The following is a 27,016-nucleotide window of genomic DNA, read 5'->3' on the forward strand; positions in this document are numbered from 1 at the left end:
GGAGAAACTTAATTTTTCGCCCAAAAAAAAAAACGTAAGGGGTACCACTGTCGTTTTTTTTTTGGGCCGAATTTTTGAGTTTCGATATCTCAGCTCTGGAAGGGGCTAGAGCCTCCATTTTTGCACTCAGGTCTAAGTCTCATGGCCGTCTATCAGAATTTGGGAAGATTGGAGAAACTTAATTTTTTGCCCCAAAAAAAAAACGTAAGGGGTACCACTGTCGTTTTTTTTCGGGCCGAATTTTTGAGTTTCGATATCTCAGCTCTGGAAGGGGCTAGAGCCTCCATTTTTGCACTCAGGTCTAAGACTCATGGCCCTCTATCAGAATTTGGGAAGATTGGAGAAACTTAATTTTTCGCCCAAAAAAAAAACGTAAGGGGTACCACTGTCATTTTTTTTTCGGGCCGAATTTTTGAGTTTCGATATCTCAGCTCTGGAAGGGGCTAGAGCCTCCATTTTTGCACTCAGGTCTAAGTCTCATGGCCCTCTATCAGAATTTGGGAAGATTGGAGAAACTTAATTTTTCGCCCAAAAAAAAAACGTAAGGGGTACCACTGTCGTTTTTTTTTTTCAGGCCGAATTTTTGAGTTTTGATATCTCAGCTCTGGAAGGGGCTAGAGCCTCCATTTTTGCACTCAGGTCTAAGTCTCATGGCCCTCTATCAGAATTTGGGAAGATTGGAGAAACTTAATTTTTCGCCCCAAAAAAAAACGTAAGGGGTACCACTGTCGTTTTTTTTTCGGGCCGAATTTTTGAGTTTCGATATCTCAGCTCTGGAAGGGGCTAGAGCCTCCATTTTTGCACTCAGGTCTAAGTCTCATGGCCCTCTATCAGAATTTGGGAAGATTGGAGAAACTTAATTTTTCGCCCAAAAAAAAAAAACGTAAGGGGTACCACTGTCGTTTTTTTTTTCCGGCCGAATTTTTGAGTTTCGATATCTCAGCTCTGGAAGGGGCTAGAGCCTCCATTTTTGCACTCAGGTCTAAGTCTCATGGCCCTCTATCAGAATTTGGGAAGATTGGAGAAACTTAATTTTTCGCCCAAAAAAAAAACGTAAGGGGTACCACTGTCGTTTTTTTTTCGGGCCGAATTTTTGAGTTTCGATATCTCAGCTCTGGAAGGGGCTAGAGCCTCCATTTTTGCACTCAGGTCTAAGACTCATGGCCCTCTATCAGAATTTGGGAAGATTGGAGAAACTTAATTTTTCGCCCAAAAAAAAAACGTAAGGGGTACCACTGTCGTTTTTTTTTCGGGCCGAATTTTTGAGTTTCGATATCTCAGCTCTGGAAGGGGCTAGAGCCTCCATTTTTGCACTCAGGTCTAAGTCTCATGGCCCTCTATCAGAATCCAGAGTTTTGGGAAGATTGAAGAAACTTAATTTTTCGCCCCAAAAAAAAAACGTAAGGGGTACCACTGTCGTTTTTTTTTCGGGCCGAATTTTTGAGTTTCGATATCTCAGCTCTGGAAGGGGCTAGAGCCTCCATTTCTGCACTCAGGTCTAAGTCTCATGGCCCTCTATCAGAATCCAGAGTTTTGGGAAGATTGGAGAAACTTAATTTTTCGCCCTAAAAAAAAACGCAAGGGGTACCACTGTCGTTTTTTTTTCGGGCCGAATTTTTGAGTTTCGATATCTCAGCTCTGGAAGGGGCTAGAGCCTCCATTTTTGCACTCAGGTCTAAGTCTCATGGCCCTCTATCAGAATTTGGGAAGATTGGAGAAACTTAATTTTTCGCCCAAAAAAAAAAACGTAAGGGGTACCACTGTCGTTTTTTTTTTTCGGGCCGAATTTTTGAGTTTCGATATCTCAGCTCTGGAAGGGGCTAGAGCCTCCATTTTTGCACTCAGGTCTAAGTCTCATGGCCCTCTATCAGAATTTGGGAAGATTGGAGAAACTTAATTTTTCGCCCAAAAAAAAACGTAAGGGGTACCACTGTCGTTTTTTTTTCGGGCCGAATTTTTGAGTTTCGATATCTCAGCTCTGGAAGGGGCTAGAGCCTCCATTTTTGCACTCAGGTCTAAGTCTCATGGCCCTCTATCAGAATCCAGAGTTTTGGGAAGATTGGAGAAACTTAATTTTTCGCCCCAAAAAAAAAACGTAAGGGGTACCACTGTCGTTTTTTTTTCGGGCCGAATTTTTGAGTTTCGATATCTCAGCTCTGGAAGGGGCTAGAGCCTCCATTTTTGCACTCAGGTCTAAGTCTCATGGCCCTCTATCAGAATTTGGGAAAATTGGAGAAACTTAATTTTTCGCCCAAAAAAAAAAAACGTAAGGGGTACCACTGTCGTTTTTTTTTTCGGGCCGAATTTTCTGAGTTTCGATATCTCAGCTCTGGAAGGGGCTAGAGCCTCAATTTTTGCACTCAGGTCTAAGTCTCATGGCCCTCTATCAGAATCCAGAGTTTTGGGAAGATTGGAGAAACTTAATTTTTCGCCCCAAAAAAAAAACCGTAAGGGGTACCACTGTCGTTTTTTTTTCGGGCCGAATTTTTGAGTTTCGATATCTCAGCTCTGGAAGGGGCTAGAGCCTCCATTTTTGCACTCAGGTCTAAGTCTCATGGCCCTCTATCAGAATTTGGGAAGATTGGAGAAACTTAATTTTTCGCCCAAAAAAAAACGTAAGGGGTACCACTGTCGTTTTTTTTTCGGGCCTAATTTTTGAGTTTCGATATCTCAGCTCTGGAAGGGGCTAGAGCCTCCATTTTTGCACTCAGGTCTAAGTCTCATGGCCCTCTATCAGAATTTGGGAAGATTGGAGAAACTTAATTTTTCGCCCAAAAAAAAAAAAACGTAAGGGGTACCACTGTCGTTTTTTTTTTTCGGGCCGAATTTTTGAGTTTCGATATCTCAGCTCTGGAAGGGGCTAGAGCCTCCATTTTTGCACTCAGGTCTAAGTCTCATGGCCCTCTATCAGAATCCAGAGTTTTGGGAAGATTGGAGAAACTTAATTTTTCGCCCCAAAAAAAAAACGTAAGGGGTACCACTGTCGTTTTTTTTCGGGCCGAATTTTTGAGTTTCGATATCTCAGCTCTGGAAGGGGCTAGAGCCTCCATTTTTGCACTCAGGTCTAAGTCTCATGGCCCTCTATCAGAATCCAGAGTTTTGGGAAGATTGGAGAAACTTAATTTTTCGCCCCAAAAAAAAAACGTAAGGGGTACCACTGTCATTTTTTTTTCGGGCCGAATTTTTGAGTTTCGATATCTCAGCTCTGGAAGGGGCTAGAGCCTCCATTTTTGCACTCAGGTCTAAGTCTCATGGCCCTCTATCAGAATTTGGGAAGATTGGAGAAACTTAATTTTTTGCCCAAAAAAAAAAACGTAAGGGGTACCACTGTCGTTTTTTTTTTTCGGGCCGAATTTTTGAGTTTCGATATCTCAGCTCTGGAAGGGGCTAGAGCCTCCATTTTTGCACTCAGGTCTAAGTCTCATGGCCCTCTATCAGAATCCAGAGTTTTGGGAAGATTGGAGAAACGTAATTTTTCGCCCCAAAAAAAAAAAAACGTAAGGGGTAACACTGTCGTTTTTTTTTCGGGCCGAATTTTTGAGTTTCGATATCTCAGCTCTGGAAGGGGCTAGAGCCTCCATTTTTGCACTCAGGTCTAAGTCTCATGGCCCTCTATCAGAATCCAGAGTTTTGGGAAGATTGGAGAAACTTAATTTTTCGCCCCAAAAAAAAAACGTAAGGGGTACCACTGTCGTTTTTTTTCGGGCCGAATTTTTGAGTTTCGATATCTCAGCTCTGGAAGGGGCTAGAGCCTCCATTTTTGCACTCAGGTCTAAGTCTCATGGCCCTCTATCAGAATCCAGAGTTTTGGGAAGATTGGAGAAACTTAATTTTTCGCCCCAAAAAAAAAACGTAAGGGGTACCACTGTCGTTTTTTTTTCGGGCCGAATTTTTGAGTTTCGATATCTCAGCTCTGGAAGGGGCTAGAGCCTCCATTTTTGCACTCAGGTCTAAGTCTCATGGCTCTCTATCAGAATTTGGGAAGATTGGAGAAACTTAATTTTTCGCCCAAAAAAAAAACGTAAGGGGTACCACTGTCGTTTTTTTTTTCGGGCCGAATTTTTGAGTTTTGATATCTCAGCTCTGGAAGGGGATAGAGCCTCCATTTTTGCACTCAGGTCTAAGTCTCATGGCCCTCTATCAGAATTTGGGAAGATTGGAGAAACTTAATTTTTCGCCCAAAAAAAAAAACGTAAGGGGTACCACTGTCGTTTTTTTTTCGGGCCGAATTTTTGAGTTTCGATATCTCAGCTCTGGAAGGGGCTAGAGCCTCCATTTTTGCACTCAGGTCTAAGTCTCATGGCCCTCTATCAGAATTTGGGAAGATTGGAGAAACGTAATTTTTCGCCCCAAAAAAAAAACGTAAGGGGTACCACTGTCGTTTTTTTTTCGGGCCGAATTTTTGAGTTTCGATATCTCAGCTCTGGAAGGGGCTAGAGCCTCCATTTTTGCACTCAGGTCTAAGTCTCATGGCCCTCTATCAGAATTTGGGAAGATTGGAGAAACTTAATTTTTCGCCCAAAAAAAAAACTTAAGGGGTACCACTGTCGTTTTTTTTTTCGGGCCGAATTTTTGAGTTTCGATATCTCAGCTCTGGAAGGGGCTAGAGCCTCCATTTTTGCACTCAGGTCTAAGACTCATGGCCCTCTATCAGAATTTGGGAAGATTGGAGAAACTTAATTTTTCGCCCAAAAAAAAACGTAAGGGGTACCACTGTCGTTTTTTTTTCGGGCCGAATTTTTGAGTTTCGATATCTCAGCTCTGGAAGGGGCTAGAGACTCCATTTTTGCACTCAGGTCTAAGTCTCATGGCCCTCTATCAGAATTTGGGAAGATTGGAGAAACTTAATTTTTCGCCCAAAAAAAAAAACGTAAGGGGTACCACTGTCGTTTTTTTTTTCGGGCCGAATTTTTGAGTTTCGATATCTCAGCTCTGGAAGGGGCTAGAGCCTCCATTTTTGCACTCAGGTCTAAGTCTCATGGCCCTCTATCAGAATTTGGGAAGATTGGAGAAACTTAATTTTTCGCCCAAAAAAAAACGTAAGGGGTACCACTGTCGTTTTTTTTTTTGGGCCGAATTTTTGAGTTTCGATATCTCAGCTCTGGAAGGGGCTAGAGCCTCCATTTTTGCACTCAGGTCTAAGTCTCATGGCCCTCTATCAGAATTTGGGAAGATTGGAGAAACTTAATTTTTCGTCCAAAAAAAAAACGTAAGGGGTACCACTGTCGTTTTTTTTTTCGGGCCGAATTTTTGAGTTTCGATATCTCAGCTCTGGAAGGGGCTAGAGCCTCCATTTTTGCACTCAGGTCTAAGTCTCATGGCCCTCTATCAGAATTTGGGAAGATTGGAGAAACTTAATTTTTTGCCCCAAAAAAAAAAACGTAAGAGGTACCACTGTCGTTTTTTTTCGGGCCGAATTTTTGAGTTTCGATATCTCAGCTCTGGAAGGGGCTAGAGCCTCCATTTTTGCACTCAGGTCTAAGACTCATGGCCCTCTATCAGAATTTGGGAAGATTGGAGAAACTTAATTTTTCGCCCAAAAAAAAAACGTAAGGGGTACCACTGTCATTTTTTTTTCGGGCCGAATTTTTGAGTTTCGATATCTCAGCTCTGGAAGGGGCTAGAGCCTCCATTTTTGCACTCAGGTCTAAGTCTCATGGCCCTCTATCAGAATTTGGGAAGATTGGAGAAACTTAATTTTTCGCCCAAAAAAAACGTAAGGGGTACCACTGTCGTTTTTTTTTTCAGGCCGAATTTTTGAGTTTTGATATCTCAGCTCTGGAAGGGGCTAGAGCCTCCATTTTTGCACTCAGGTCTAAGTCTCATGGCCCTCTATCAGAATTTGGGAAGATTGGAGAAACTTAATTTTTCGCCCCAAAAAAAACGTAAGGGGTACCACTGTCGTTTTTTTTTCGGGCCGAATTTTTGAGTTTCGATATCTCAGCTCTGGAAGGGGCTAGAGCCTCCATTTTTGCACTCAGGTCTAAGTCTCATGGCCCTCTATCAGAATTTGGGAAGATTGGAGAAACTTAATTTTTCGCCCCAAAAAAAAACGTAAGGGGTACCACTGTCGTTTTTTTTTCGGGCCGAATTTTTGAGTTTCGATATCTCAGCTCTGGAAGGGGCTAGAGCCTCCATTTTTGCACTCAGGTCTAAGTCTCATGGCCCTCTATCAGAATTTGGGAAGATTGGAGAAACTTAATTTTTCGCCCCCAAAAAAAAACGTAAGGGGTACCACTGTCGTTTTTTTTTCCGGCTGAATTTTTGAGTTTCGATATCTCAGCTCTGGAAGGGGCTAGAGCCTCCATTTTTGCACTCAGGTCTAAGTCTCATGGCCCTCTATCAGAATTTGGGAAGATTGGAGAAACTTAATTTTTCGCCCAAAAAAAAAACGTAAGGGGTACCACTGTCGTTTTTTTTTCGGGCCGAATTTTTGAGTTTCGATATCTCAGCTCTGGAAGGGGCTAGAGCCTCCATTTTTGCACTCAGGTCTAAGTCTCATGGCCCTCTATCAGAATTTGGGAAGATTGGAGAAACTTAATTTTTCGCCCAAAAAAAAAAAACGTAAGGGGTACCACTGTCGTTTTTTTTTTCGGGCCGAATTTTTGAGTTTCGATATCTCAGCTCTGGAAGGGGCTAGAGCCTCCATTTTTGCACTCAGGTCTAAGACTCATGGCCCTCTATCAGAATTTGGAAAGATTGGAGAAACTTAATTTTTCGCCCAAAAAAAAAACGTAAGGGGTACCACTGTCGTTTTTTTTTCGGGCCGAATTTTTGAGTTTCGATATCTCAGCTCTGGAAGGGGCTAGAGCCTCCATTTTTGCACTCAGGTCTAAGTCTCATGGCTCTCTATCAGAATTTGGGAAGATTGGAGAAACTTAATTTTTCGCCCAAAAAAAAAACGTAAGGGGTACCACTGTCGTTTTTTTTTTCGGGCCGAATTTTTGAGTTTTGATATCTCAGCTCTGGAAGGGGCTAGAGCCTCCATTTTTGCACTCAGGTCTAAGTCTCATGGCCCTCTATCAGAATTTGGGAAGATTGGAGAAACTTAATTTTTCGCCCAAAAAAAAAAACGTAAGGGGTACCACTGTCGTTTTTTTTTCGGGCCGAATTTTTGAGTTTCGATATCTCAGCTCTGGAAGAGGCTAGAGCCTCCATTTTTGCACTCAGGTCTAAGTCTCATGGCCCTCTATCAGAATTTGGGAAGATTGGAGAAACTTAATTTTTCGCCCAAAAAAAAAACGTAAGGGGTACCACTGTCGGTTTTTTTTTCAGGCCGAATTTTTGAGTTTTGATATCTCAGCTCTGGAAGGGGCTAGAGCCTCCATTTTTGCACTCAGGTCTAAGTCTCATGGCCCTCTATCAGAATTTGGGAAGATTGGAGAAACTTAATTTTTCGTCCAAAAAAAAAACGTAAGGGGTACCACTGTCGTTTTTTTTTTCGGGCCGAATTTTTGAGTTTCGATATCTCAGCTCTGGAAGGGGCTAGAGACTCCATTTTTGCACTCAGGTCTAAGTCTCATGGCCCTCTATCAGAATTTGGGAAGATTGGAGAAACTTAATTTTTCGCCCAAAAAAAAAAACGTAAGGGGTACCACTGTCGTTTTTTTTTTCGGGCCGAATTTTTGAGTTTCGATATCTCAGCTCTGGAAGGGGCTAGAGCCTCCATTTTTGCACTCAGGCCTAAGTCTCATGGCCCTCTATCAGAATTTGGGAAGATTGGAGAAACTTAATTTTTCGCCCAAAAAAAAACGTAAGGGGTACCACTGTCGTTTTTTTTTTGGGCCGAATTTTTGAGTTTCGATATCTCAGCTCTGGAAGGGGCTAGAGCCTCCATTTTTGCACTCAGGTCTAAGTCTCATGGCCCTCTATCAGAATTTGGGAAGATTGGAGAAACTTAATTTTTCGTCCAAAAAAAAAACGTAAGGGGTACCACTGTCGTTTTTTTTTTTCGGGCCGAATTTTTGAGTTTCGATATCTCAGCTCTGGAAGGGGCTAGAGCCTCCATTTTTGCACTCAGGTCTAAGTCTCATGGCCCTCTATCAGAATCCAGAGTTTTGGGAAGATTGGAGAAACTTAATTTTTCGCCCCAAAAAAAAAACATAAGGGGTACCACTGTCGTTTTTTTTTCGGGCCGAATTTTTGAGTTTCGATATCTCAGCTCTGGAAGGGGCTAGAGCCTCCATTTTTGCACTCAGGTCTAAGTCTCATGGCCCTCTATCAGAATTTGGGAAGATTGGAGAAACTTAATTTTTTGCCCCAAAAAAAAAACGTAAGAAGTAACACTGTCGTTTTTTTTTCGGGCCGAATTTTTGAGTTTCGATATCTCAGCTCTGGAAGGGGCTAGAGCCTCCATTTTTGCACTCAGGTCTAAGTCTCATGGCCCTCTATCAGAATTTGGGAAGATTGGAGAAACTTAATTTTTTGCCCCAAAAAAAAAACGTAAGGGGTACCACTGTCGTTTTTTTTTCGGGCCGAATTTTTGAGTTTCGATATCTCAGCTCTGGAAGGGGCTAGAGCCTCCATTTTTGCACTCAGGTCTAAGTCTCATGGCTCTCTATCAGAATTTGGGAAGATTGGAGAAACTTAATTTTTCGCCCAAAAAAAAACGTAAGGGGTACCACTGTCGTTTTTTTTTTCGGGCCGAATTTTTGAGTTTTGATATCTCAGCTCTGGAAGGGGCTAGAGCCTCCATTTTTGCACTCAGGTCTAAGTCTCATGGCCCTCTATCAGAATTTGGGAAGATTGGAGAAACTTAATTTTTCGCCCAAAAAAAAAAACGTAAGGGGTACCACTGTCGGGTTTTTTTCGGGCCGAATTTTTGAGTTTCGATATCTCAGCTCTGGAAGGGGCTAGAGCCTCCATTTTTGCACTCAGGTCTAAGTCTCATGGCCCTCTATCAGAATTTGGGAAGATTGGAGAAACTTAATTTTTCGCCCAAAAAAAAAACTTAAGGGGTACCACTGTCGTTTTTTTTTCGGGCCGAATTTTTGAGTTTCGATATCTCAGCTCTGGAAGGGGCTAGAGCCTCCATTTTTGCACTCAGGTCTAAGACTCATGGCCCTCTATCAGAATTTGGGAAGATTGGAGAAACTTTATTTTTCGCCCAAAAAAAAAACGTAAGGGGTACCACTGTCGTTTTTTTTTCGGGCCGAATTTTTGAGTTTCGATATCTCAGCTCTGGAAGGGGCTAGAGCCTCCATTTTTGCACTCAGGTCTAAGTCTCATGGCCCTCTATCAGAATCCAGAGTTTTGGGAAGATTGGAGAAACTTAATTTTTCGCCCCAAAAAAAAAAAAACGTAAGGGGTAACACTGTCGTTTTTTTTTCGGGCCGAATTTTTGAGTTTCGATATCTCAGCTCTGGAAGGGGCTAGAGCCTCCATTTTTGCACTCAGGTCTAAGTCTCATGGCCCTCTATCAGAATCCAGAGTTTTGGGAAGATTGGAGAAACTTAATTTTTCGCCCCAAAAAAAAAACGTAAGGGGTACCACTGTCGTTTTTTTTTCGGGCCGAATTTTTGAGTTTCGATATCTCAGCTCTGGAAGGGGCTAGAGACTCCATTTTTGCACTCAGGTCTAAGTCTCATGGCCCTCTATCAGAATTTGGGAAGATTGGAGAAACTTAATTTTTCGCCCAAAAAAAAAAAACGTAAGGGGTACCACTGTCGTTTTTTTTTTTCGGGCCGAATTTTTGAGTTTCGATATCTCAGCTCTGGAAGGGGCTAGAGCCTCCATTTTTGCACTCAGGTCTAAGTCTCATGGCCCTCTATCAGAATTTGGGAAGATTGGAGAAACTTAATTTTTCGTCCAAAAAAAAAACGTAAGGGGTACCACTGTCGTTTTTTTTTCGTGCCGAATTTTTGAGTTTCGATATCTCAGCTCTGGAAGGGGCAAGAGCCTCCATTTTTGCACTCAGGTCTAAGTCTCATGGCCCTCTATCAGAATTTGGGAAGATTGGAGAAACTTAATTTTTCGCCCCCAAAAAAAACATAAGGGGTACCACTGTCGTTTTTTTTTCGGGCCGAATTTTTGAGTTTCGATATCTCAGCTCTGGAAGGGGCTAGAGCCTCCATTTTTGCACTCAGGTCTAAGTCTCATGGCCCTCTATCAGAATTTGGGAAGATTGGAGAAACTTAATTTTTCGCCCAAAAAAAAAACGTAAGGGGTACCACTGTCGTTTTTTTTTTGGGCCGAATTTTTGAGTTTCGATATCTCAGCTCTGGAAGGGGCTAGAGCCTCCATTTTTGCACTCAGGTCTAAGTCTCATGGCCCTCTATCAGAATTTGGGAAGATTGGAGAAACTTAATTTTTTGCCCCAAAAAAAAAACGTAAGGGGTACCACTGTCGTTTTTTTTCGGGCCGAATTTTTGAGTTTCGATATCTCAGCTCTGGAAGGGGCTAGAGCCTCCATTTTTGCACTCAGGTCTAAGTCTCATGGCCCTCTATCAGAATTTGGGAAGATTGGAGAAACTTAATTTTTCGCCCAAAAAAAAACGTAAGGGGTACCACTGTCGTTTTTTTTTTGGGCCGAATTTTTGAGTTTCGATATCTCAGCTCTGGAAGGGGCTAGAGCCTCCATTTTTGCACTCAGGTCTAAGTCTCATGGCCCTCTATCAGAATTTGGGAAGATTGGAGAAACTTAATTTTTCGTCCAAAAAAAAAACGTAAGGGGTACCACTGTCGTTTTTTTTTTTCGGGCCGAATTTTTGAGTTTCGATATCTCAGCTCTGGAAGGGGCTAGAGCCTCCATTTTTGCACTCAGGTCTAAGTCTCATGGCCCTCTATCAGAATCCAGAGTTTTGGGAAGATTGGAGAAACTTAATTTTTCGCCCCAAAAAAAAAACATAAGGGGTACCACTGTCGTTTTTTTTCGGGCCGAATTTTTGAGTTTCGATATCTCAGCTCTGGAAGGGGCTAGAGCCTCCATTTTTGCACTCAGGTCTAAGTCTCATGGCCCTCTATCAGAATTTGGGAAGATTGGAGAAACTTAATTTTTTGCCCCAAAAAAAAAACGTAAGAAGTAACACTGTCGTTTTTTTTTCGGGCCGAATTTTTGAGTTTCGATATCTCAGCTCTGGAAGGGGCTAGAGCCTCCATTTTTGCACTCAGGTCTAAGTCTCATGGCCCTCTATCAGAATTTGGGAAGATTGGAGAAACTTAATTTTTTGCCCCAAAAAAAAAACGTAAGGGGTACCACTGTCGTTTTTTTTTCGGGCCGAATTTTTGAGTTTCGATATCTCAGCTCTGGAAGGGGCTAGAGCCTCCATTTTTGCACTCAGGTCTAAGTCTCATGGCTCTCTATCAGAATTTGGGAAGATTGGAGAAACTTAATTTTTCGCCCAAAAAAAAACGTAAGGGGTACCACTGTCGTTTTTTTTTTCGGGCCGAATTTTTGAGTTTTGATATCTCAGCTCTGGAAGGGGCTAGAGCCTCCATTTTTGCACTCAGGTCTAAGTCTCATGGCCCTCTATCAGAATTTGGGAAGATTGGAGAAACTTAATTTTTCGCCCCAAAAAAAAAACGTAAGGGGTACCACTGTCGGGTTTTTTTCGGGCCGAATTTTTGAGTTTCGATATCTCAGCTCTGGAAGGGGCTAGAGCCTCCATTTTTGCACTCAGGTCTAAGTCTCATGGCCCTCTATCAGAATTTGGGAAGATTGGAGAAACTTAATTTTTCGCCCAAAAAAAAAACTTAAGGGGTACCACTGTCGTTTTTTTTTCGGGCCGAATTTTTGAGTTTCGATATCTCAGCTCTGGAAGGGGCTAGAGCCTCCATTTTTGCACTCAGGTCTAAGACTCATGGCCCTCTATCAGAATTTGGGAAGATTGGAGAAACTTTATTTTTCGCCCAAAAAAAAAACGTAAGGGGTACCACTGTCGTTTTTTTTTCGGGCCGAATTTTTGAGTTTCGATATCTCAGCTCTGGAAGGGGCTAGAGCCTCCATTTTTGCACTCAGGTCTAAGTCTCATGGCCCTCTATCAGAATCCAGAGTTTTGGGAAGATTGGAGAAACTTAATTTTTCGCCCCAAAAAAAAAAAAACGTAAGGGGTAACACTGTCGTTTTTTTTTCGGGCCGAATTTTTGAGTTTCGATATCTCAGCTCTGGAAGGGGCTAGAGCCTCCATTTTTGCACTCAGGTCTAAGTCTCATGGCCCTCTATCAGAATCCAGAGTTTTGGGAAGATTGGAGAAACTTAATTTTTCGCCCCAAAAAAAAAACGTAAGGGGTACCACTGTCGTTTTTTTTTCGGGCCGAATTTTTGAGTTTCGATATCTCAGCTCTGGAAGGGGCTAGAGACTCCATTTTTGCACTCAGGTCTAAGTCTCATGGCCCTCTATCAGAATTTGGGAAGATTGGAGAAACTTAATTTTTTCGCCCAAAAAAAAAAAACGTAAGGGGTACCACTGTCGTTTTTTTTTTTTGGGCCGAATTTTTGAGTTTCGATATCTCAGCTCTGGAAGGGGCTAGAGCCTCCATTTTTGCACTCAGGTCTAAGTCTCATGGCCCTCTATCAGAATTTGGGAAGATTGGAGAAACTTAATTTTTTGCCCCAAAAAAAAAACGTAAGGGGTACCACTGTCGTTTTTTTTCGGGCCGAATTTTTGAGTTTCGATATCTCAGCTCTGGAAGGGGCTAGAGCCTCCATTTTTGCACTCAGGTCTAAGTCTCATGGCCCTCTATCAGAATTTGGGAAGATTGGAGAAACTTAATTTTTCGCCCAAAAAAAAACGTAAGGGGTACCACTGTCGTTTTTTTTTTGGGCCGAATTTTTGAGTTTCGATATCTCAGCTCTGGAAGGGGCTAGAGCCTCCATTTTTGCACTCAGGTCTAAGTCTCATGGCCCTCTATCAGAATTTGGGAAGATTGGAGAAACTTAATTTTTCGTCCAAAAAAAAAACGTAAGGGGTACCACTGTCGTTTTTTTTTTTCGGGCCGAATTTTTGAGTTTCGATATCTCAGCTCTGGAAGGGGCTAGAGCCTCCATTTTTGCACTCAGGTCTAAGTCTCATGGCCCTCTATCAGAATCCAGAGTTTTGGGAAGATTGGAGAAACTTAATTTTTCGCCCCAAAAAAAAAACATAAGGGGTACCACTGTCGTTTTTTTTTCGGGCCGAATTTTTGAGTTTCGATATCTCAGCTCTGGAAGGGGCTAGAGCCTCCATTTTTGCACTCAGGTCTAAGTCTCATGGCCCTCTATCAGAATTTGGGAAGATTGGAGAAACTTAATTTTTTGCCCCAAAAAAAAAACGTAAGAAGTAACACTGTCGTTTTTTTTTCGGGCCGAATTTTTGAGTTTCGATATCTCAGCTCTGGAAGGGGCTAGAGCCTCCATTTTTGCACTCAGGTCTAAGTCTCATGGCCCTCTATCAGAATTTGGGAAGATTGGAGAAACTTAATTTTTTGCCCCAAAAAAAAAACGTAAGGGGTACCACTGTCGTTTTTTTTTCGGGCCGAATTTTTGAGTTTCGATATCTCAGCTCTGGAAGGGGCTAGAGCCTCCATTTTTGCACTCAGGTCTAAGTCTCATGGCTCTCTATCAGAATTTGGGAAGATTGGAGAAACTTAATTTTTCGCCCAAAAAAAAACGTAAGGGGTACCACTGTCGTTTTTTTTTTCGGGCCGAATTTTTGAGTTTTGATATCTCAGCTCTGGAAGGGGCTAGAGCCTCCATTTTTGCACTCAGGTCTAAGTCTCATGGCCCTCTATCAGAATTTGGGAAGATTGGAGAAACTTAATTTTTCGCCCAAAAAAAAAAACGTAAGGGGTACCACTGTCGGGTTTTTTTCGGGCCGAATTTTTGAGTTTCGATATCTCAGCTCTGGAAGGGGCTAGAGCCTCCATTTTTGCACTCAGGTCTAAGTCTCATGGCCCTCTATCAGAATTTGGGAAGATTGGAGAAACTTAATTTTTCGCCCAAAAAAAAAACTTAAGGGGTACCACTGTCGTTTTTTTTTCGGGCCGAATTTTTGAGTTTCGATATCTCAGCTCTGGAAGGGGCTAGAGCCTCCATTTTTGCACTCAGGTCTAAGACTCATGGCCCTCTATCAGAATTTGGGAAGATTGGAGAAACTTTATTTTTCGCCCAAAAAAAAAACGTAAGGGGTACCACTGTCGTTTTTTTTTCGGGCCGAATTTGAGTTTCGATATCTCAGCTCTGGAAGGGGCTAGAGCCTCCATTTTTGCACTCAGGTCTAAGTCTCATGGCCCTCTATCAGAATCCAGAGTTTTGGGAAGATTGGAGAAACTTAATTTTTCGCCCCAAAAAAAAAACGTAAGGGGTACCACTGTCGTTTTTTTTTCGGGCCGAATTTTTGAATTTCGATATCTCAGCTCTGGAAGGGGCTAGAGCCTCCATTTCTGCACTCAGGTCTAAGTCTCATGGCCCTCTATCAGAATCCAGAGTTTTGGGAAGATTGGAGAAACTTAATTTTTCGCCCCAAAAAAAAAAAAACGTAAGGGGTAACACTGTCGTTTTTTTTTCGGGCCGAATTTTTGAGTTTCGATATCTCAGCTCTGGAAGGGGCTAGAGCCTCCATTTTTGCACTCAGGTCTAAGTCTCATGGCCCTCTATCAGAATCCAGAGTTTTGGGAAGATTGGAGAAACTTAATTTTTCGCCCCAAAAAAAAAAACGTAAGGGGTACCACTGTCGTTTTTTTTTCGGGCCGAATTTTTGAGTTTCGATATCTCAGCTCTGGAAGGGGCTAGAGCCTCCATTTTTGCACTCAGGTCTAAGTCTCATGGCCCTCTATCAGAATTTGGGAAGATTGGAGAAACTTAATTTTTTGCCCCAAAAAAAAAACGTAAGGGGTACCACTGTCGTTTTTTTTCGGGCCGAATTTTTGAGTTTCGATATCTCAGCTCTGGAAGGGGCTAGAGCCTCCATTTTTGCACTCAGGTCTAAGTCTCATGGCCCTCTATCAGAATTTGGGAAGATTGGAGAAACTTAATTTTTCGCCCAAAAAAAAACGTAAGGGGTACCACTGTCGTTTTTTTTTTGGGCCGAATTTTTGAGTTTCGATATCTCAGCTCTGGAAGGGGCTAGAGCCTCCATTTTTGCACTCAGGTCTAAGTCTCATGGCCCTCTATCAGAATTTGGGAAGATTGGAGAAACTTAATTTTTCGTCCAAAAAAAAAACGTAAGGGGTACCACTGTCGTTTTTTTTTTTCGGGCCGAATTTTTGAGTTTCGATATCTCAGCTCTGGAAGGGGCTAGAGCCTCCATTTTTGCACTCAGGTCTAAGTCTCATGGCCCTCTATCAGAATCCAGAGTTTTGGGAAGATTGGAGAAACTTAATTTTTCGCCCCAAAAAAAAAACGTAAGGGGTACCACTGTCGTTTTTTTTTCGGGCCGAATTTTTGAGTTTCGATATCTCAGCTCTGGAAGGGGCTAGAGCCTCCATTTTTGCACTCAGGTCTAAGTCTCATGGCTCTCTATCAGAATTTGGGAAGATTGGAGAAACTTAATTTTTCGCCCAAAAAAAAAACGTAAGGGGTACCACTGTCGTTTTTTTTTTCGGGCCGAATTTTTGAGTTTTGATATCTCAGCTCTGGAAGGGGATAGAGCCTCCATTTTTGCACTCAGGTCTAAGTCTCATGGCCCTCTATCAGAATTTGGGAAGATTGGAGAAACTTAATTTTTCGCCCAAAAAAAAAAACGTAAGGGGTACCACTGTCGTTTTTTTTTCGGGCCGAATTTTTGAGTTTCGATATCTCAGCTCTGGAAGGGGCTAGAGCCTCCATTTTTGCACTCAGGTCTAAGTCTCATGGCCCTCTATCAGAATTTGGGAAGATTGGAGAAACGTAATTTTTCGCCCCAAAAAAAAAACGTAAGGGGTACCACTGTCGTTTTTTTTTCGGGCCGAATTTTTGAGTTTCGATATCTCAGCTCTGGAAGGGGCTAGAGCCTCCATTTTTGCACTCAGGTCTAAGTCTCATGGCCCTCTATCAGAATTTGGGAAGATTGGAGAAACTTAATTTTTCGCCCAAAAAAAAAACTTAAGGGGTACCACTGTCGTTTTTTTTTTCGGGCCGAATTTTTGAGTTTCGATATCTCAGCTCTGGAAGGGGCTAGAGCCTCCATTTTTGCACTCAGGTCTAAGACTCATGGCCCTCTATCAGAATTTGGGAAGATTGGAGAAACTTAATTTTTCGCCCAAAAAAAAACGTAAGGGGTACCACTGTCGTTTTTTTTTCGGGCCGAATTTTTGAGTTTCGATATCTCAGCTCTGGAAGGGGCTAGAGACTCCATTTTTGCACTCAGGTCTAAGTCTCATGGCCCTCTATCAGAATTTGGGAAGATTGGAGAAACTTAATTTTTCGCCCAAAAAAAAAACGTAAGGGGTACCACTGTCGTTTTTTTTTTCGGGCCGAATTTTTGAGTTTCGATATCTCAGCTCTGGAAGGGGCTAGAGCCTCCATTTTTGCACTCAGGTCTAAGTCTCATGGCCCTCTATCAGAATTTGGGAAGATTGGAGAAACTTAATTTTTCGCCCAAAAAAAAACGTAAGGGGTACCACTGTCGTTTTTTTTTTTGGGCCGAATTTTTGAGTTTCGATATCTCAGCTCTGGAAGGGGCTAGAGCCTCCATTTTTGCACTCAGGTCTAAGTCTCATGGCCCTCTATCAGAATTTGGGAAGATTGGAGAAACTTAATTTTTCGTCCAAAAAAAAAACGTAAGGGGTACCACTGTCGTTTTTTTTTTCGGGCCGAATTTTTGAGTTTCGATATCTCAGCTCTGGAAGGGGCTAGAGCCTCCATTTTTGCACTCAGGTCTAAGTCTCATGGCCCTCTATCAGAATTTGGGAAGATTGGAGAAACTTAATTTTTTGCCCCAAAAAAAAAAACGTAAGAGGTACCACTGTCGTTTTTTTTCGGGCCGAATTTTTGAGTTTCGATATCTCAGCTCTGGAAGGGGCTAGAGCCTCCATTTTTGCACTCAGGTCTAAGACTCATGGCCCTCTATCAGAATTTGGGAAGATTGGAGAAACTTAATTTTTCGCCCAAAAAAAAAACGTAAGGGGTACCACTGTCATTTTTTTTTCGGGCCGAATTTTTGAGTTTCGATATCTCAGCTCTGGAAGGGGCTAGAGCCTCCATTTTTGCACTCAGGTCTAAGTCTCATGGCCCTCTATCAGAATTTGGGAAGATTGGAGAAACTTAATTTTTCGCCCAAAAAAAACGTAAGGGGTACCACTGTCGTTTTTTTTTTCAGGCCGAATTTTTGAGTTTTGATATCTCAGCTCTGGAAGGGGCTAGAGCCTCCATTTTTGCACTCAGGTCTAAGTCTCATGGCCCTCTATCAGAATTTGGGAAGATTGGAGAAACTTAATTTTTCGCCCCAAAAAAAACGTAAGGGGTACCACTGTCGTTTTTTTTTCGGGCCGAATTTTTGAGTTTCGATATCTCAGCTCTGGAAGGGGCTAGAGCCTCCATTTTTGCACTCAGGTCTAAGTCTCATGGCCCTCTATCAGAATTTGGGAAGATTGGAGAAACTTAATTTTTCGCCCCAAAAAAAAACGTAAGGGGTACCACTGTCGTTTTTTTTTCGGGCCGAATTTTTGAGTTTCGATATCTCAGCTCTGGAAGGGGCTAGAGCCTCCATTTTTGCACTCAGGTCTAAGTCTCATGGCCCTCTATCAGAATTTGGGAAGATTGGAGAAACTTAATTTTTCGCCCCCAAAAAAAAACGTAAGGGGTACCACTGTCGTTTTTTTTTCCGGCTGAATTTTTGAGTTTCGATATCTCAGCTCTGGAAGGGGCTAGAGCCTCCATTTTTGCACTCAGGTCTAAGTCTCATGGCCCTCTATCAGAATTTGGGAAGATTGGAGAAACTTAATTTTTCGCCCAAAAAAAAAACGTAAGGGGTACCACTGTCGTTTTTTTTTCGGGCCGAATTTTTGAGTTTCGATATCTCAGCTCTGGAAGGGGCTAGAGCCTCCATTTTTGCACTCAGGTCTAAGTCTCATGGCCCTCTATCAGAATTTGGGAAGATTGGAGAAACTTAATTTTTCGCCCAAAAAAAAAAAACGTAAGGGGTACCACTGTCGTTTTTTTTTTCGGGCCGAATTTTTGAGTTTCGATATCTCAGCTCTGGAAGGGGCTAGAGCCTCCATTTTTGCACTCAGGTCTAAGACTCATGGCCCTCTATCAGAATTTGGGAAGATTGGAGAAACTTAATTTTTCGCCCAAAAAAAAAACGTAAGGGGTACCACTGTCGTTTTTTTTTCGGGCCGAATTTTTGAGTTTCGATATCTCAGCTCTGGAAGGGGCTAGAGCCTCCATTTTTGCACTCAGGTCTAAGTCTCATGGCTCTCTATCAGAATTTGGGAAGATTGGAGAAACTTAATTTTTCGCCCAAAAAAAAAACGTAAGGGGTACCACTGTCGTTTTTTTTTTCGGGCCGAATTTTTGAGTTTTGATATCTCAGCTCTGGAAGGGGCTAGAGCCTCCATTTTTGCACTCAGGTCTAAGTCTCATGGCCCTCTATCAGAATTTGGGAAGATTGGAGAAACTTAATTTTTCGCCCAAAAAAAAAAACGTAAGGGGTACCACTGTCGTTTTTTTTTCGGGCCGAATTTTTGAGTTTCGATATCTCAGCTCTGGAAGAGGCTAGAGCCTCCATTTTTGCACTCAGGTCTAAGTCTCATGGCCCTCTATCAGAATTTGGGAAGATTGGAGAAACTTAATTTTTCGCCCAAAAAAAAAACGTAAGGGGTACCACTGTCGGTTTTTTTTTCAGGCCGAATTTTTGAGTTTTGATATCTCAGCTCTGGAAGGGGCTAGAGCCTCCATTTTTGCACTCAGGTCTAAGTCTCATGGCCCTCTATCAGAATTTGGGAAGATTGGAGAAACTTAATTTTTCGTCCAAAAAAAAAACGTAAGGGGTACCACTGTCGTTTTTTTTTTCGGGCCGAATTTTTGAGTTTCGATATCTCAGCTCTGGAAGGGGCTAGAGACTCCATTTTTGCACTCAGGTCTAAGTCTCATGGCCCTCTATCAGAATTTGGGAAGATTGGAGAAACTTAATTTTTCGCCCAAAAAAAAAAACGTAAGGGGTACCACTGTCGTTTTTTTTTTCGGGCCGAATTTTTGAGTTTCGATATCTCAGCTCTGGAAGGGGCTAGAGCCTCCATTTTTGCACTCAGGCCTAAGTCTCATGGCCCTCTATCAGAATTTGGGAAGATTGGAGAAACTTAATTTTTCGCCCAAAAAAAAACGTAAGGGGTACCACTGTCGTTTTTTTTTTGGGCCGAATTTTTGAGTTTCGATATCTCAGCTCTGGAAGGGGCTAGAGCCTCCATTTTTGCACTCAGGTCTAAGTCTCATGGCCCTCTATCAGAATTTGGGAAGATTGGAGAAACTTAATTTTTCGTCCAAAAAAAAAACGTAAGGGGTACCACTGTCGTTTTTTTTTTTCGGGCCGAATTTTTGAGTTTCGATATCTCAGCTCTGGAAGGGGCTAGAGCCTCCATTTTTGCACTCAGGTCTAAGTCTCATGGCCCTCTATCAGAATCCAGAGTTTTGGGAAGATTGGAGAAACTTAATTTTTCGCCCCAAAAAAAAAACATAAGGGGTACCACTGTCGTTTTTTTTTCGGGCCGAATTTTTGAGTTTCGATATCTCAGCTCTGGAAGGGGCTAGAGCCTCCATTTTTGCACTCAGGTCTAAGTCTCATGGCCCTCTATCAGAATTTGGGAAGATTGGAGAAACTTAATTTTTTGCCCCAAAAAAAAAACGTAAGAAGTAACACTGTCGTTTTTTTTTCGGGCCGAATTTTTGAGTTTCGATATCTCAGCTCTGGAAGGGGCTAGAGCCTCCATTTTTGCACTCAGGTCTAAGTCTCATGGCCCTCTATCAGAATTTGGGAAGATTGGAGAAACTTAATTTTTTGCCCCAAAAAAAAAACGTAAGGGGTACCACTGTCGTTTTTTTTTCGGGCCGAATTTTTGAGTTTCGATATCTCAGCTCTGGAAGGGGCTAGAGCCTCCATTTTTGCACTCAGGTCTAAGTCTCATGGCTCTCTATCAGAATTTGGGAAGATTGGAGAAACTTAATTTTTCGCCCAAAAAAAAACGTAAGGGGTACCACTGTCGTTTTTTTTTTCGGGCCGAATTTTTGAGTTTTGATATCTCAGCTCTGGAAGGGGCTAGAGCCTCCATTTTTGCACTCAGGTCTAAGTCTCATGGCCCTCTATCAGAATTTGGGAAGATTGGAGAAACTTAATTTTTCGCCCAAAAAAAAAAACGTAAGGGGTACCACTGTCGGGTTTTTTTCGGGCCGAATTTTTGAGTTTCGATATCTCAGCTCTGGAAGGGGCTAGAGCCTCCATTTTTGCACTCAGGTCTAAGTCTCATGGCCCTCTATCAGAATTTGGGAAGATTGGAGAAACTTAATTTTTCGCCCAAAAAAAAAACTTAAGGGGTACCACTGTCGTTTTTTTTTCGGGCCGAATTTTTGAGTTTCGATATCTCAGCTCTGGAAGGGGCTAGAGCCTCCATTTTTGCACTCAGGTCTAAGACTCATGGCCCTCTATCAGAATTTGGGAAGATTGGAGAAACTTTATTTTTCGCCCAAAAAAAAAACGTAAGGGGTACCACTGTCGTTTTTTTTTCGGGCCGAATTTTTGAGTTTCGATATCTCAGCTCTGGAAGGGGCTAGAGCCTCCATTTTTGCACTCAGGTCTAAGTCTCATGGCCCTCTATCAGAATCCAGAGTTTTGGGAAGATTGGAGAAACTTAATTTTTCGCCCCAAAAAAAAAAAAACGTAAGGGGTAACACTGTCGTTTTTTTTTCGGGCCGAATTTTTGAGTTTCGATATCTCAGCTCTGGAAGGGGCTAGAGCCTCCATTTTTGCACTCAGGTCTAAGTCTCATGGCCCTCTATCAGAATCCAGAGTTTTGGGAAGATTGGAGAAACTTAATTTTTCGCCCCAAAAAAAAAACGTAAGGGGTACCACTGTCGTTTTTTTTTCGGGCCGAATTTTTGAGTTTCGATATCTCAGCTCTGGAAGGGGCTAGAGACTCCATTTTTGCACTCAGGTCTAAGTCTCATGGCCCTCTATCAGAATTTGGGAAGATTGGAGAAACTTAATTTTTCGCCCAAAAAAAAAAAACGTAAGGGGTACCACTGTCGTTTTTTTTTTTCGGGCCGAATTTTTGAGTTTCGATATCTCAGCTCTGGAAGGGGCTAGAGCCTCCATTTTTGCACTCAGGTCTAAGTCTCATGGCCCTCTATCAGAATTTGGGAAGATTGGAGAAACTTAATTTTTCGTCCAAAAAAAAAACGTAAGGGGTACCACTGTCGTTTTTTTTTCGTGCCGAATTTTTGAGTTTCGATATCTCAGCTCTGGAAGGGGCAAGAGCCTCCATTTTTGCACTCAGGTCTAAGTCTCATGGCCCTCTATCAGAATTTGGGAAGATTGGAGAAACTTAATTTTTCGCCCCCAAAAAAAACATAAGGGGTACCACTGTCGTTTTTTTTTCGGGCCGAATTTTTGAGTTTCGATATCTCAGCTCTGGAAGGGGCTAGAGCCTCCATTTTTGCACTCAGGTCTAAGTCTCATGGCCCTCTATCAGAATTTGGGAAGATTGGAGAAACTTAATTTTTCGCCCAAAAAAAAAACGTAAGGGGTACCACTGTCGTTTTTTTTTTGGGCCGAATTTTTGAGTTTCGATATCTCAGCTCTGGAAGGGGCTAGAGCCTCCATTTTTGCACTCAGGTCTAAGTCTCATGGCCCTCTATCAGAATTTGGGAAGATTGGAGAAACTTAATTTTTTGCCCCAAAAAAAAAACGTAAGGGGTACCACTGTCGTTTTTTTTCGGGCCGAATTTTTGAGTTTCGATATCTCAGCTCTGGAAGGGGCTAGAGCCTCCATTTTTGCACTCAGGTCTAAGTCTCATGGCCCTCTATCAGAATTTGGGAAGATTGGAGAAACTTAATTTTTCGCCCAAAAAAAAACGTAAGGGGTACCACTGTCGTTTTTTTTTTGGGCCGAATTTTTGAGTTTCGATATCTCAGCTCTGGAAGGGGCTAGAGCCTCCATTTTTGCACTCAGGTCTAAGTCTCATGGCCCTCTATCAGAATTTGGGAAGATTGGAGAAACTTAATTTTTCGTCCAAAAAAAAAACGTAAGGGGTACCACTGTCGTTTTTTTTTTTCGGGCCGAATTTTTGAGTTTCGATATCTCAGCTCTGGAAGGGGCTAGAGCCTCCATTTTTGCACTCAGGTCTAAGTCTCATGGCCCTCTATCAGAATCCAGAGTTTTGGGAAGATTGGAGAAACTTAATTTTTCGCCCCAAAAAAAAAACATAAGGGGTACCACTGTCGTTTTTTTTCGGGCCGAATTTTTGAGTTTCGATATCTCAGCTCTGGAAGGGGCTAGAGCCTCCATTTTTGCACTCAGGTCTAAGTCTCATGGCCCTCTATCAGAATTTGGGAAGATTGGAGAAACTTAATTTTTTGCCCCAAAAAAAAAACGTAAGAAGTAACACTGTCGTTTTTTTTTCGGGCCGAATTTTTGAGTTTCGATATCTCAGCTCTGGAAGGGGCTAGAGCCTCCATTTTTGCACTCAGGTCTAAGTCTCATGGCCCTCTATCAGAATTTGGGAAGATTGGAGAAACTTAATTTTTTGCCCCAAAAAAAAAACGTAAGGGGTACCACTGTCGTTTTTTTTTCGGGCCGAATTTTTGAGTTTCGATATCTCAGCTCTGGAAGGGGCTAGAGCCTCCATTTTTGCACTCAGGTCTAAGTCTCATGGCTCTCTATCAGAATTTGGGAAGATTGGAGAAACTTAATTTTTCGCCCAAAAAAAAACGTAAGGGGTACCACTGTCGTTTTTTTTTTCGGGCCGAATTTTTGAGTTTTGATATCTCAGCTCTGGAAGGGGCTAGAGCCTCCATTTTTGCACTCAGGTCTAAGTCTCATGGCCCTCTATCAGAATTTGGGAAGATTGGAGAAACTTAATTTTTCGCCCCAAAAAAAAAACGTAAGGGGTACCACTGTCGGGTTTTTTTCGGGCCGAATTTTTGAGTTTCGATATCTCAGCTCTGGAAGGGGCTAGAGCCTCCATTTTTGCACTCAGGTCTAAGTCTCATGGCCCTCTATCAGAATTTGGGAAGATTGGAGAAACTTAATTTTTCGCCCAAAAAAAAAACTTAAGGGGTACCACTGTCGTTTTTTTTTCGGGCCGAATTTTTGAGTTTCGATATCTCAGCTCTGGAAGGGGCTAGAGCCTCCATTTTTGCACTCAGGTCTAAGACTCATGGCCCTCTATCAGAATTTGGGAAGATTGGAGAAACTTTATTTTTCGCCCAAAAAAAAAACGTAAGGGGTACCACTGTCGTTTTTTTTTCGGGCCGAATTTTTGAGTTTCGATATCTCAGCTCTGGAAGGGGCTAGAGCCTCCATTTTTGCACTCAGGTCTAAGTCTCATGGCCCTCTATCAGAATCCAGAGTTTTGGGAAGATTGGAGAAACTTAATTTTTCGCCCCAAAAAAAAAAAACGTAAGGGGTAACACTGTCGTTTTTTTTTCGGGCCGAATTTTTGAGTTTCGATATCTCAGCTCTGGAAGGGGCTAGAGCCTCCATTTTTGCACTCAGGTCTAAGTCTCATGGCCCTCTATCAGAATCCAGAGTTTTGGGAAGATTGGAGAAACTTAATTTTTCGCCCCAAAAAAAAAACGTAAGGGGTACCACTGTCGTTTTTTTTTCGGGCCGAATTTTTGAGTTTCGATATCTCAGCTCTGGAAGGGGCTAGAGACTCCATTTTTGCACTCAGGTCTAAGTCTCATGGCCCTCTATCAGAATTTGGGAAGATTGGAGAAACTTAATTTTTCGCCCAAAAAAAAAAAACGTAAGGGGTACCACTGTCGTTTTTTTTTTTTGGGCCGAATTTTTGAGTTTCGATATCTCAGCTCTGGAAGGGGCTAGAGCCTCCATTTTTGCACTCAGGTCTAAGTCTCATGGCCCTCTATCAGGAATTTGGGAAGATTGGAGAAACTTAATTTTTTGCCCCAAAAAAAAAACGTAAGGGGTACCACTGTCGTTTTTTTTCGGGCCGAATTTTTGAGTTTCGATATCTCAGCTCTGGAAGGGGCTAGAGCCTCCATTTTTGCACTCAGGTCTAAGTCTCATGGCCCTCTATCAGAATTTGGGAAGATTGGAGAAACTTAATTTTTCGCCCAAAAAAAAACGTAAGGGGTACCACTGTCGTTTTTTTTTTGGGCCGAATTTTTGAGTTTCGATATCTCAGCTCTGGAAGGGGCTAGAGCCTCCATTTTTGCACTCAGGTCTAAGTCTCATGGCCCTCTATCAGAATTTGGGAAGATTGGAGAAACTTAATTTTTCGTCCAAAAAAAAAACGTAAGGGGTACCACTGTCGTTTTTTTTTTTCGGGCCGAATTTTTGAGTTTCGATATCTCAGCTCTGGAAGGGGCTAGAGCCTCCATTTTTGCACTCAGGTCTAAGTCTCATGGCCCTCTATCAGAATCCAGAGTTTTGGGAAGATTGGAGAAACTTAATTTTTCGCCCCAAAAAAAAAACATAAGGGGTACCACTGTCGTTTTTTTTTCGGGCCGAATTTTTGAGTTTCGATATCTCAGCTCTGGAAGGGGCTAGAGCCTCCATTTTTGCACTCAGGTCTAAGTCTCATGGCCCTCTATCAGAATTTGGGAAGATTGGAGAAACTTAATTTTTTGCCCCAAAAAAAAAACGTAAGAAGTAACACTGTCGTTTTTTTTTCGGGCCGAATTTTTGAGTTTCGATATCTCAGCTCTGGAAGGGGCTAGAGCCTCCATTTTTGCACTCAGGTCTAAGTCTCATGGCCCTCTATCAGAATTTGGGAAGATTGGAGAAACTTAATTTTTTGCCCCAAAAAAAAAACGTAAGGGGTACCACTGTCGTTTTTTTTTCGGGCCGAATTTTTGAGTTTCGATATCTCAGCTCTGGAAGGGGCTAGAGCCTCCATTTTTGCACTCAGGTCTAAGTCTCATGGCTCTCTATCAGAATTTGGGAAGATTGGAGAAACTTAATTTTTCGCCCAAAAAAAAACGTAAGGGGTACCACTGTCGTTTTTTTTTTCGGGCCGAATTTTTGAGTTTTGATATCTCAGCTCTGGAAGGGGCTAGAGCCTCCATTTTTGCACTCAGGTCTAAGTCTCATGGCCCTCTATCAGAATTTGGGAAGATTGGAGAAACTTAATTTTTCGCCCAAAAAAAAAAACGTAAGGGGTACCACTGTCGGGTTTTTTTCGGGCCGAATTTTTGAGTTTCGATATCTCAGCTCTGGAAGGGGCTAGAGCCTCCATTTTTGCACTCAGGTCTAAGTCTCATGGCCCTCTATCAGAATTTGGGAAGATTGGAGAAACTTAATTTTTCGCCCAAAAAAAAAACTTAAGGGGTACCACTGTCGTTTTTTTTTCGGGCCGAATTTTTGAGTTTCGATATCTCAGCTCTGGAAGGGGCTAGAGCCTCCATTTTTGCACTCAGGTCTAAGACTCATGGCCCTCTATCAGAATTTGGGAAGATTGGAGAAACTTTATTTTTCGCCCAAAAAAAAAACGTAAGGGGTACCACTGTCGTTTTTTTTTCGGGCCGAATTTTTGAGTTTCGATATCTCAGCTCTGGAAGGGGCTAGAGCCTCCATTTTTGCACTCAGGTCTAAGTCTCATGGCCCTCTATCAGAATCCAGAGTTTTGGGAAGATTGGAGAAACTTAATTTTTCGCCCCAAAAAAAAAACGTAAGGGGTACCACTGTCGTTTTTTTTTCGGGCCGAATTTTTGAATTTCGATATCTCAGCTCTGGAAGGGGCTAGAGCCTCCATTTCTGCACTCAGGTCTAAGTCTCATGGCCCTCTATCAGAATCCAGAGTTTTGGGAAGATTGGAGAAACTTAATTTTTCGCCCCAAAAAAAAAAAACGTAAGGGGTAACACTGTCGTTTTTTTTTCGGGCCGAATTTTTGAGTTTCGATATCTCAGCTCTGGAAGGGGCTAGAGCCTCCATTTTTGCACTCAGGTCTAAGTCTCATGGCCCTCTATCAGAATCCAGAGTTTTGGGAAGATTGGAGAAACTTAATTTTTCGCCCCAAAAAAAAAAACGTAAGGGGTACCACTGTCGTTTTTTTTTCGGGCCGAATTTTTGAGTTTCGATATCTCAGCTCTGGAAGGGGCTAGAGCCTCCATTTTTGCACTCAGGTCTAAGTCTCATGGCCCTCTATCAGAATTTGGGAAGATTGGAGAAACTTAATTTTTTGCCCCAAAAAAAAAACGTAAGGGGTACCACTGTCGTTTTTTTTCGGGCCGAATTTTTGAGTTTCGATATCTCAGCTCTGGAAGGGGCTAGAGCCTCCATTTTTGCACTCAGGTCTAAGTCTCATGGCCCTCTATCAGAATTTGGGAAGATTGGAGAAACTTAATTTTTCGCCCAAAAAAAAACGTAAGGGGTACCACTGTCGTTTTTTTTTTGGGCCGAATTTTTGAGTTTCGATATCTCAGCTCTGGAAGGGGCTAGAGCCTCCATTTTTGCACTCAGGTCTAAGTCTCATGGCCCTCTATCAGAATTTGGGAAGATTGGAGAAACTTAATTTTTCGTCCAAAAAAAAAACGTAAGGGGTACCACTGTCGTTTTTTTTTTTCGGGCCGAATTTTTGAGTTTCGATATCTCAGCTCTGGAAGGGGCTAGAGCCTCCATTTTTGCACTCAGGTCTAAGTCTCATGGCCCTCTATCAGAATTTGGGAAGATTGGAGAAACTTAATTTTTCGCCCAAAAAAAAAAACGTAAGGGGTACCACTGTCGGGTTTTTTTCGGGCCGAATTTTTGAGTTTCGATATCTCAGCTCTGGAAGGGGCTAGAGCCTCCATTTTTGCACTCAGGTCTAAGTCTCATGGCCCTCTATCAGAATTTGGGAAGATTGGAGAAACTTAATTTTTCGCCCAAAAAAAAAACTTAAGGGGTACCACTGTCGTTTTTTTTTCGGGCCGAATTTTTGAGTTTCGATATCTCAGCTCTGGAAGGGGC

The sequence above is a fragment of the Pimephales promelas genome, chromosome 16, assembly GCF_988280905.1.
Source record: "Pimephales promelas chromosome 16, fPimPro1.hap1.1, whole genome shotgun sequence".
Taxonomy (NCBI): Eukaryota; Metazoa; Chordata; class Actinopteri; order Cypriniformes; family Leuciscidae; genus Pimephales; species Pimephales promelas.